Here is an 11,841-nt window from a genome sequence, read left to right as displayed (position 1 = left end):
TTTATTAGTAATAGTGTTGAGGGCTTTCTTTTGGTCTAAAAAAAAAAATTCCTTGTGGCACGGATCCTTTAAGATTCTGCTTCATGTTGTTGACCGTGGCTGTGATTGTCATGCAGAGCCAGTGACTAAGAAGACTATTGAACTCATTAATGTTCATGGGTTGTGTAGACCTTCCGGTGTGGCAGTGGGTCCGTTGATGTAGATTACAACCATTGCAGCAATAAGCAACGATAAGTAGTAGTATATGCTTATAGGGTGTTGCAATAATTGGAAGAAGAGGAGAATTTCACATCACTATACACGAAGATTGGAATGTTGTGGAGCACCAAGTAACTTTTAGAGGATCTGCGTCTGTGGTTGAAGACGCTAAATTTAAAACCTCCACCCAAACGTCCACACGTCTGCTCTTACCATTTGTAAAACTCTTAGGCTAACATCTTATTTTACTGCACTTTCAACCACAGACTCTGGTCCTCTTCTTCGGATGTGGTGCCCCACAGCACACTCTTGTGTTGTTTTTGTGTTCTATATAACCTTAAGTAGCCTGTTGGAATGTTGGGTTAGCATAGGTGGCTACTTTATGATTTGTGTCCACAGCAGTACCTTTAGCTGCTGGCCAGAATTTGCATGATTTTACAAATTGGACTGCTGCCACTTGATTTGGGTGATTAGATAGAGAATACTTGTGCTACTAATAAAGTGCTTTGTTTGTGTGTGTGTGTGTGTGTGTGACTTCAGTCACAAGGACTTGAGTGGTAGCTCCAGCCATAACTTGGCTTTAAAATGTGTTTTCCATTGCTCATCTCTGTGAATCCAGAGGCACTGGATGTGCAATGCAACCTTCAGTCTCATTAGTTTGTACTAAGAGTGGGGTGGGGGGGGTGGTGGGTCCTGTTGGTGGTTATAGCAGCAGACAGGTGAAGAGCAAGGGGAATAAACTGGGTTCATGTTCCTGCTAACTTTTTACCCTTTATACTTATGCAGGATTACAAGGATAGAATGCAGTATTAGAATATGTCTGTGTGCATGTTCTCTTTAGTTAAGACTCCTGTTGCAAGAGTGCAAACGGTTTGAAGGTGAAATGTGTGGCTTTTTTGTGTGTATGAATTTAGTAGAGTAGTCTTGTGAAGGAATCACTTTCCTTCTATGTTATTGTCCACCTCTACTCTTTACACTAATATATAGTCAAACCTAGTTGATAAAGTCTGTTAGAAGTAACCAATACGAGAACACACAGTGGCTAAACCTCTCCTATTTAACTCACTGGTGAGAGTATCTTTAAATTGAAATGACTAGAGAAGAAAGCTTTACAGAGACTTCTAGGAACGTGATTCTTTCACCTTCAGGTTGTGGCTTCTGGTGCCAGGTGGCTTCTGGTGCCAGATATCATAGATGCTGTCGAATGCATATGTCCAGAAATTCATGTTTCTCTTTTTCTGCTCTGTTTCTATCCCTTTTGTTTTAGGCTGTTCATTCACCATCAATGGTCAACCTGTCTTCTGCGTTTGAGAGAAAGTACCATACATTTAGCCGGTCTACCACTCACCTGATCTGACTCGTGCAGTTTAGTCTGCTTCCCTGTTCCCTCTACAGAACACTAATTAACCTTGCACAATGGTACAGTGCCCATTCTTTCCTCACACATGTTTAATTCACAAGTTCAGATCACTGCTCTCTGACTTGCCAAATGAAGGATTACTTGTAAATTGTGTGTTTCTGTGTGTCATAAATGTTAACTGACTTTTTCAAGCTGTTTCTAGAGGGATAGAATTTTCTTTTTCTGCAGTTAATTATTAACCAATGAAAGTATTTCTTAACATTTTATGGGGAAGTCTGTCTCACAGCTTATGTGTCCAGCTTTTATAAAGCTATAGAATTGAGTAATTTTAATATAAAAGGGTCCCATTTAGAAAAGCAGTGGAAAGTTTGAAAGGATAAAATGGTGCATAGAAAATGCATATTTATTCTCCAGAATAAATTGACTATATAAATAGTATGTGAATCCTGTAACTTTTCATTCTTCCTTTTGTATTTATGTGTAAATATGATCTTTATTCACTGTGGTAGTGTCCGACTTATCTTTGTTTTTCCTTTATTTCTTCTTTTGAATGTCAGTCACTTTCTACCTGCTGCTTCACTGGCCTGTCCAAATGTGTAACCACAGTTACATATTTTTTGCAAACCCCTCTTTTTTTTCAGTTTCAGCAGTTATTGAATTTCTGTATGATCTATTGGTCTTTTTCAATAATTTGTTATTGATTTTAGGTAACTGGTTTTATATATACAAAATTCATTTATTCAACTCCAATAAAAGAAGGATGTAGCCAATGAGTGATGTCCCTTTATTGTCGCAAAAACAAATCTTTAGGGTGTAAATACAGTATTGTTTTGGGAAAATATTTGGTACATGTTCAATTAGTTACAAAGATAGGAAAAAAACGTTTGTCATAGGCTGTAACAGTAGTGTGAACACTGTTAACCTGGATGTGTTGCTACAAAGATTGGAATAATGAAGGAATTGCCGGTAGAATATGGTGTCTGTAAGACATGAGCTTCGTTCACTCTTGCTGAAAATCCCTGTGTCTGCACTGGAAAGCACGGTTGGATAGACAAGTGTTCTTAACATGAAATGCAATTTTGAGTTTTGATGGTGTACAAATTGGTGTATATTTGCACAACAGAGTCAAAAGTAGGTGGACACCTGTAAATGAGCAAGTTGGACATCATGGTTTCAAATCCACAGAGCCTTCTTCTACCATTATTCCTCTACTGAAATTGACAGCAACTGACAGCTGTGAATGCAGACTTCTATTGAGCCAAGCCGATGCACACCTAGCTAAATCTACCAATTCAGTTGGTGTGGTCACTACGTTTCCTGATGAGGAATCCGGTGTGTAACTGCTTGCATAGAGCAATATCCTGCATGCTGGCATTTTGTGGACCCTGCAGTCTCTCCTGCCTCTTGCCTTGACTGACACTGACAGGAAACTGTTCTTATTCACGAATCAGCCAGTTTATAATTTTATAATATGCAGATAGAAAATGGAAAACATTTCACATGGAGTGCAGGATTAGTCTAATGGAACCAATTGACAGCGAGCTCAACAGCAACACCCAGACCTCATCTCCACGCAGCTCGCGTGGTGGTTGGAGACGGGAGGGGAGAAAAAAAGCTTTACCTCAGGGTCACAAATTATTCCATGCTCAGTGAACAGATGCAGATTTACATAAAGCTGTGCTCTCTATGGTACGTTAACCCTTGCTGTGAGAGCTTATTTACTGCACAGGTATTTATTGCTTAATGCTAGCAGATGGACGTTCCTCCAAAGGCTTCTACAGTGGAAATTAATGAGGGGTTACTGTTTGATTTGGCTCACATTTAAGCATCATATTCAATTGAAAAACCCTTCTGCCTGTTAAGAATGGCCAGGGTTTACTACAGGCAGTAGCAGCAGAAGGCTATGGAGTAGGGGTATAAGCTTCACCTCGGGCTAATGACCCTGCTGATGGCTCAGTGTCAACCCACACTATGGGGAGGGTTTTTTTCCGCTCGTCTAAATGCACAGCAACATATCCTTTTTCTTTTCTTTTTTAATATATTAAAAAAAAAAAAATGTTCTGCTAGCTGTCTTTTTCATATTTGCCTGCAAACCCAGGAATGTAAAGTCAGCAGAGAGATGAACTGCAAAACGATGTGTTAATATTTAATCCTGGCTATAGGCTCAATGTAAACAGCTTTCCAGGGTTAGGTCTGGATAAGGAGACAGAGTGTTTGTTGTAGGACTAGTGATTGTCTCATTTGAATTCTGCATAGATATTGATACAAAAAGAACATAAATGAAATCCTGTAAAAGCCCCATGCCTGCTGAAGAGCTTTTCATTGATTATCATAAGGAAACAGTATTGGAGATGGTCACCAATATTGCCCCTAAAGATCTGTCTTTCTGAAAAATTAGGTATTATTTACTATATTATTGAATTAAATATTATATTTTGAATATAATTAATAAAATGTAAAATGATTTAGCCAAAAAAACAGATCTAAAATTGTTTTGGGGTTAAAAGGGCAATATCTTAAAGCATTTTTCTGTGCCTTTGTCCCTTTGGACCCATTGTCACAGCCCAGTATAATCTCACATGGGCCTCATCTAGACCCCGTATGCCATGTACAACCTAGATGGAGCCTTGTTGTAACCCCTCCTGGTCCCATCACTGAACCTGGTGGGCATGCATTTGTGGGGCCATCATTGAACCCGAGGACAAAATCTAAATCCAGTTGTTACCCATACAGGCCCCAAACGGACATCATGTCAGTGTTTTGTGGGTGGGCAGCCTAGGTCAATAAATAAAGGATTCAACACAATAGCTGTTCAGATTTGGCTCCTTTTCTTAAGCCACATGCAGGCATATTAGATTTGAAATCTGAGTAGCTCCCCTTTCTAGGGAGCATGAGACTTGATGGCATCATGTTGTTGAAGCTGCCCTGATATGGGCTGCACAGTTCAGCACAAATGGTTACATTGCCCCCCTAGCCTCAGAGGACAGCAGAGCTGAGTGGATAAAGTTTATTTTTGATTGCAACGTCCTAGATACAGTCAGCAAAAAGCTGTACGTATGTGTCTGACTACTTTTCCAACAAAGTAGGATAATAAACAACAATGTGCCGATCAGGTTATTTTGCCCCCATTCCGATCCAAGTCTGTTAATGCTGAATATGAGCCAATACCAATCGGATCTCTTTGTATGGCCACACAGTTTAGACAATGTACTGCTAATTAATGCTGCAGTACAATCACTTCATTATGAATGGCTTTATTTAGTTTAGAAGAGACTTTTCTATAGACTGTTCCTCTGTGTGTGCTATCATTTAATCCAGTCCGACGTGATCATTCAGCTCCCAGTTCCTTTTAAACACTGCTGCTGTGTGTGTGGTGGTACACACTCTGACTGATATCTGTTGTTGCAGATCAGGGCTGTTTTGAAAACAATGAAAGTGTAGAGGGATCCAGGGTGGTCCAGCGGACTTAGGCCCTATTACCATGATCAGAGGATCGCGGTGTTAAATCCTGGTCATGCTACTAGCCATGGGTAGCCAAGGCCCAGAGAGAGTGCAATTAGTGAAGTCTTGCTCTTTCCAGAGTGGGTAGATAACCCCACACCTTGTTGCCAGGCCGCCTTGCAGCACTTCCCCCAAGGCGTGTTGGTTGCCCAGCGATGTTACTTTGGTGGCAGATCGAAAAATGACCAAAAAAAAAAAAAAAAAAACTTGAAAGGTGTCTGGTTCTCCTGCTGGTGAAACAGAACGTTTCATTGATAGTTTTCTGAAGTTTCAGATTTTAGACCTGATTTTCATGTTCCACTGCAGACTCTCAACTCTTTTATTTACCTTTTCTAAGAACACTTTCTGGTGCTGTTGGCTTGATGACAATTTTCATTAATGGTGCCTTGTGGCCAATAGATGGGGTGCTGAACACTGTGGTTAAAACACCAAAGAACTGTGTTGGCATTAAAATAGCGGATTCCCAATCGGTAAAAATATTCCTGGATTGAATCAGGATATCCCTAACTATGAGTGGAAATGTAAAATGTAAGTAGTTAAAAAAAAATTTTATGCTGTGTTTCTTTGGCTAGCACTAGCTAACGTCAAATGTTGAGGTACTAGATATTAGATGAAACTAAAAAAAACGTCATGGCATTTCCTGATGCAGAACCCATGTTGTTAACATAATTAGTTCGCTAAAATGTCTGTCATATGAACTTGTCTTATCAACACATACATAATGTAAAATTATGAAATATATCTGGACATCTCAAATGTTTTTTTTGCTTTTATGTCTGTCTGTAATGTTACCAAAATGTATGCAAGCAATCTTAAATTAATGTCTGGAATGTGTTCTCTAACACATTGGTTTGATTTGATATTCTAAACTGGTTAGCAGAGGGGCATATCAAGGAAAAATGTGTCTTTGTTCCAAACATTTTGGAGGGAACTGCAAGTGTATTTGCGTCACTACTGGAATGAGCAGAATAAGCAACCTGAGTGTTGCATAATTACAGCAGTGCAATCACTAATTTATTTCAGATACGGAGGCACATCTCACCAGTGTGGAATTGTACATGAAGGCTTCTAGACTGGAAAGTTTAGCAATCTCTGCCATCTCTGAAAATCTGATGCAGCTCTGTCAGAATGATTTTAATGCTTTGCCGAAGTTTTTGGTCCCTCAATCTCAGCCAAACCTACTTGTAAAATGAGTAAAATGACTGTGCTTTGTTAAGGAAGCAAAGGAAGGGCTTTTAACACCACTAACCTGATGTACTCTCGAGTGTGTATCACTCAGCCCAGTACAGTCTCAGAACACAACAAAATCAAATTCAAATATATTTGTATAGTGTTTTTTTTTTTGCAGTTTGTTTTTATCATAAAGCAGCTTTACAGGAATCCAGTAATCGGACAAGAGATCAACAACCCGTAGATCATAAACCTAAAACCCCCAGGCGACAGTGTCAAGAAGAAAAGCTCCCTCAGGGCTGGAGGTAGAAACCTTGGGAGGAAACAAGACTCACAAGGGGGACCCGACCCATCCTCCTCTGGTGAGAACTACTTATACATTTTTGATACAATGTCACTGTCCCATCACATATGATGCAGATGTTCTTCTGCTCAGGTGTGCTGATATAGTCATAATATACTTAGAGAATGGTGTGAATAATAAAAGTAATAATGATTAATGGTGGTAATATTAATAGTTCGAGTCCATGTACACTTCAACATAGGCGGCAGGCAGATAAAGCAGTAGCAGGAGGGTGGGCAGCTGGTCTGAAGGTGGGTAGCAGGAGAGCCCGGCAGTCAGTCTGGTGGGTGGGCAGCTGGTCTGACGTGGGTAGAAGGAGAGCCCGGCAGTCAGTCTGGTGGGTGGGCAGCTGGTCTGACGTGGGTAGAAGGGGGGGCCCGGTAGTAAATCCTTTATCGGAGTCAGGCCGGATAAGTGGGCAATCATTAGGATTCATGGAGCATAGAGTAATGTGTAATTATTCAGTACACTAGGATCAAGATTAGCTTGCTTGATCAAAGGTTTAAAAAGTGGGGTAAGTTTACTTCTGGTAAAAGAGGCTTGATTATAACTGGGGGTACCTCTTTTAGTAGCTGTGTGCAGGTTATGCAATTTACAGAGGAGAGAATTGTCTCTAGTTCTAGCTGTGGAAGTGGGTACAAAGCTTCCAGCCTTTCTTCTACAACTAAGTTTTGCTCTCTATCAGCCACACCAAGTGACCGACAGGTTGGGTTTGTTGTCTAAAATGTCTAATTGCTTGTCTAATTTTTTCAATCAGTTGTATATGCTGATCCAGATTTAGTGCGTCCCCTTCAATACTTGATAAGCTGGCCTTCCAGGCAGAGTGGAATACCTCCAGCTAGGTCGGCCGCTATTTCCGCTCTAATTTCCGCACCGTTTGTTTTAAGGGACGCGTTTGTTCATTGTACCATGATGAGAGCTATTTTTTGCCTCGTCTTCTTACCTGCAAGCAGTGCCACACTGTACAAGGTATTTTCTAAACAGTTGATTAATTTATCAAGCTCCAATGGTGTTGTTAAGCGCTTCAGACAATAGCGGGGATGTATGTACATTTTGACTGAGATGTAACTCTGAAATTAGATAAATTATTAAATAAATGATGTATCATTTTTGAATATTCCACCATGATTACTGCTCTTACGTTAACATCCCTAACCTATACCAATTGTCTGGCTGTCCATGTGTGTTAGAGATATTTTTACTGGGTAGACACTGTTGAAATTAATAGTGTCTGCTACTTGGTTTGCCAGGGAACAGCCTAACAGACATTCCACCCCTACCAAAACTCTGACTTTTGCATTTTGTATATTGGGCTCGCTCGCACAATTTTTTTGAGTGAGCGAGAGAGAGCAAGGGAGTGACCTCTCTTTTTGCTCAGTGCTCTCTGTGGGCAGGATTTACAGTCAACCACTCTCATTTATAGTGCATCAGTTCATTTAAGCGTCCTGTAGTGATCAAAACAGAACATAATGCACTACCCTTGCCTGTAGGGTTAAAATAATGACCGTGTTGCTGCTCTGTTTACAATAGGAATTGTAAAAGACAAAACTGAGTTGAGTTGACAGCTGTCATTCAGTCATTAGTATAGCTAATGTTATATATCAACAAGTCAGCTGTGCTGCTCCATTCGTGTCTTTCCTGAAGAATGTAAACCTTCTTAGAGTTATGATAAAATACCAATTCATGAGTTGAATAATATAACATAAATACAAGTATAATAATAATTTCATTGACACATTTTCTGCATATAGCTACCCAATGTAGGTTACGGTATAGACAAAATCCTATGCATGTATTATACATGTTTGTGTTTTGGGGGAAGGGGGTGACATCCCATTCTTAATCCATAGGGTTTAATATGATGTAGGGCCACCCATTGCAGCTTTAACAGCTTCAACTATTTTGGGAGAGCTTTCCACAAGGTTTAGGATTGTGTTTATGGGAATTTTTCCAGGTCAGACACTGATGTTGGATGAGAAGGCCTTGCTCACAGTCTCCGCTCTAATTCATCACAAAGATGTTTGATTGGGTTGAGGTCAGGACTCTGTGCAGGCCAATTGCTTAAAAACAACCCCACAACATAATCCCCCCTCCACCAAACTTTACATTTGGCACAATACAGTCAGACAAGTACCGTTTTCTTAGCCACCACCTAACCCAGATTTGTCCATCAGAGTCCAGTGCCGACGTGCTTTACACCACTGGTTTGGATTAAACTGGGTTTGAATGCAGCTGCTTGGCCATGGAAACCTCTACACACTGTTCTTGAGCTAATTTGAAGACCACATGACGTTTGGAGGTCTGTAGCGATTGACTCTGCAGAAAGTTGGCGACCTCTGTGCACAATGCACCTCAGCATCTGCTGACCCTGCTCTTTTTACCATTTTACAAGGCCTACCACTTTGTGGCTGAGTTGCTGTCGTTTGCAATTGCTTCCATTTTGTTATAATACCACTGACAGTTGACTGTGGAATATTTAGTAGCGAGAAATATTTAATTGGACTGGACTTGTTGGACAGGTGGCATGCTATCACAGTACCACACTGGAATTCACTGAGCTCCTGAGAGCATCCCATTCTTTTAAATGTTTGTAGAAGCAGTCTGCATGCCTAGGTGCTTGGTTTTATACATCTGTGACCATGGATTTGATTGGAGCACCTAAATTCAATGATTTGGATAGGCGGCAATGTAGTCTACCTCCCTGAAATTCGTTTTTGGAGGGTGGGATGTCTGGCATAAAAACATTTGATAGTTTTGGTTCAGTCCACTGCAACTTGAAAGGCTGTCAGTGGTGGTAACTGTCCTGTAACATGAAGTTATTTGCGAGAAGTTACTAGCAAGAGTTTGTGTTTAGTACTTCTGTTCATCTTGATATCTCCCTTCCTCTTGTCTGATCCCCCTCCCTGTGAAATTCGCTGCCTTTGTACAAACTCTACTCTTAATAATTGCTTCATGCAAAAAGTTCCAAGTCAGCTGAAGTGCACTATATGTTCAAAAGGCAGTGGCTGCTCACAAATGAGTTTGCGCCCATGTTAGCTTCTCTGAAGGTGCTGATAACGACTGCATACCAGTGAAATCCAGCCCACACTTTCTTGTCTTAAAAAAAATGTCATGCCTTTATAAAGCCTCACCAGAGTGAGCCTCATGACTTAATGCCCCAATTAAATATGTTTTCAAAAACCTCCTAACTTGTCTAACGACCATTGAAAAGAAAAGATCTCAAGAATTCAATCAGGCTTTCAGACACCATGGCCTTACCCTGCAGAATGACTGTGTAAGAAATCCTTTCAGATATTCTTCCTGGAGACAACCATTGCCTAACACTGTCAGCTCACAGAGCGAATATGCTATGTGCATGCTATGTGCAGCCTGGCAGCATAGTCTGGAATGTGTTGGTCGGCGGGGGGATGAGGGGTAATTATAAAGTATAATTTTCCGTGAACCTCTCTAGGGTGGCATTTCTGAGACTAAAATTGCTTTGTCGTGCACAGGTTCAATGGCTGGTGCAGGGGGTAAAATAATCTGTAATTTGTTCTTCCATTATGTGAAACACATGCATCAACCTAAGCACCTTTATCCAGCCACCTTCACATGAAGCATGGGTCTTCTGCGTTAATTGTAATTTGTAATTGTGCACTAAATCTTGCAGAATTCTGTTCTCTGAAGAGGATGTGACTTATTTTTTAACTAAAAACAAATCAATAAAACATGGAATTTTACACAGTACATACTAAAAACCTAGTTAGTGTTTAGTGTGCAATTGGAACACAGCTGTAGCAAAGGCTTCTAGAGCTAAATTCAGCTAAACCCTCATTTTATTCAATAGAATGCTTGTTTTTTAAACTTTTCAGTTCTAGTCTCCTCTCAAAACATTTGAATAGACAAACGGGTTGCACTGGGGGCCCCTAGCCAGAAAACATTATGGGTATGGGCCCCACGACACCACCTATTTCCCTTAGCAAAGCCTTTTACACAACATGTAATGCAATTAGCATAATAATACTATTTTTGTTATATTCTCTTAGCAAAAATAGGTCTATATAGGTGCTGTCTGATTTATCTATGCATGCATTTATTAGTCTTAGCCAGTCTTAAGAATTAAGCCTACCCTACACAGTGTTTGGAATGGAGATATTTTTACTAAGGGAAATTAAGTTAATGTAAAAAGATTGGGCTTATATGTATAAATATATACACACACACACAGTGGGGAAAAAGTATTTAGTCAGTCACCAATTGTGCAAGTTCTCCCACTTAAAAAAAATGAGAGGTCTGTAATTGACATCATAAGTAGACCTCAACTATGAGAGACAAAATGAGAAAAAAAATTTCAGAAAATCACATTATCTGATTTTTAAAGAATTTATTTGCAAATAATGGTGGAAAATAAGTATTTGGTCAATAACAAAAGTTAATCTCAATACTTTGTTATATATCCTTTGTTGGCAATGACAGAGGTCAAACGTGTTCTGTAAGTCTTCACAAGGTTGGCACACGCCGTTGCTGGTATGTTGGCCCATTCCTCCATGCAGATCTCCTCTAGAGCAGTGAAGTTTTGGGGCTGTCGGCGGGCAACACAGACTTTCAACTCCCTCCAAGTGTTTTCTATGGGGTTGAGATCTGGAGATCTCCAGGACCTCGAAATGCTTCTTACGAAGCCACTCCTTTGTTGCCCTGGCAGTGTGCTTGGTCATTGTCATGCTGAAAGACCCAGCCACGTTTCATCTTCAATGCCCTTGCTGATGAAAGGAGGTTTGCACTCAAAATCTCACAATACATGGCCCCATTCATTCTTTCATGTACACGGACCAGTCGTTCTAGTCCCTTTGCAGAGAAATAGCCTCAAAGCATGATGTTGCTTCACAGTTGGTATGGTGTTCTTTGGATGCAACTCAGCATTCACTCTCCTCCAAACACAACGAGTTGTGTTTGTACCAAACAGTTCTACTTTGGTTTCATCTGACCATAAGACATTCTCCCAATACTCTTCCAGAACACCCAAATGCTCTCTAGCAAACTTCAGATGCACCCGGATATGTACTGGCTTAAGCAGGGGAACACGTCTGGCACTGCAAGATCTGAGTCCCTGGCGGTGTAGTGTGTTACTGGCGGTAGCCTTTGTAACGTTGGTCCCAGCTTTCTGCAGGTCATTCACTAGGTCCCTCCGTGTGGTTCTGGGATTTTTGCTCACCGTTCTTGTGATCATTTTGACCCCACAGGCTGAGATCTTGCGTGGAGCCCCTGATTGAGGGAGATTAGCAGTGGTCTT

Source organism: Salminus brasiliensis, chromosome 17 (genome assembly GCF_030463535.1).
Source record: "Salminus brasiliensis chromosome 17, fSalBra1.hap2, whole genome shotgun sequence".
Classification (NCBI taxonomy): Eukaryota; Metazoa; Chordata; class Actinopteri; order Characiformes; family Bryconidae; genus Salminus; species Salminus brasiliensis.
Note: the sequence above shows the minus strand (reverse complement) of the source record.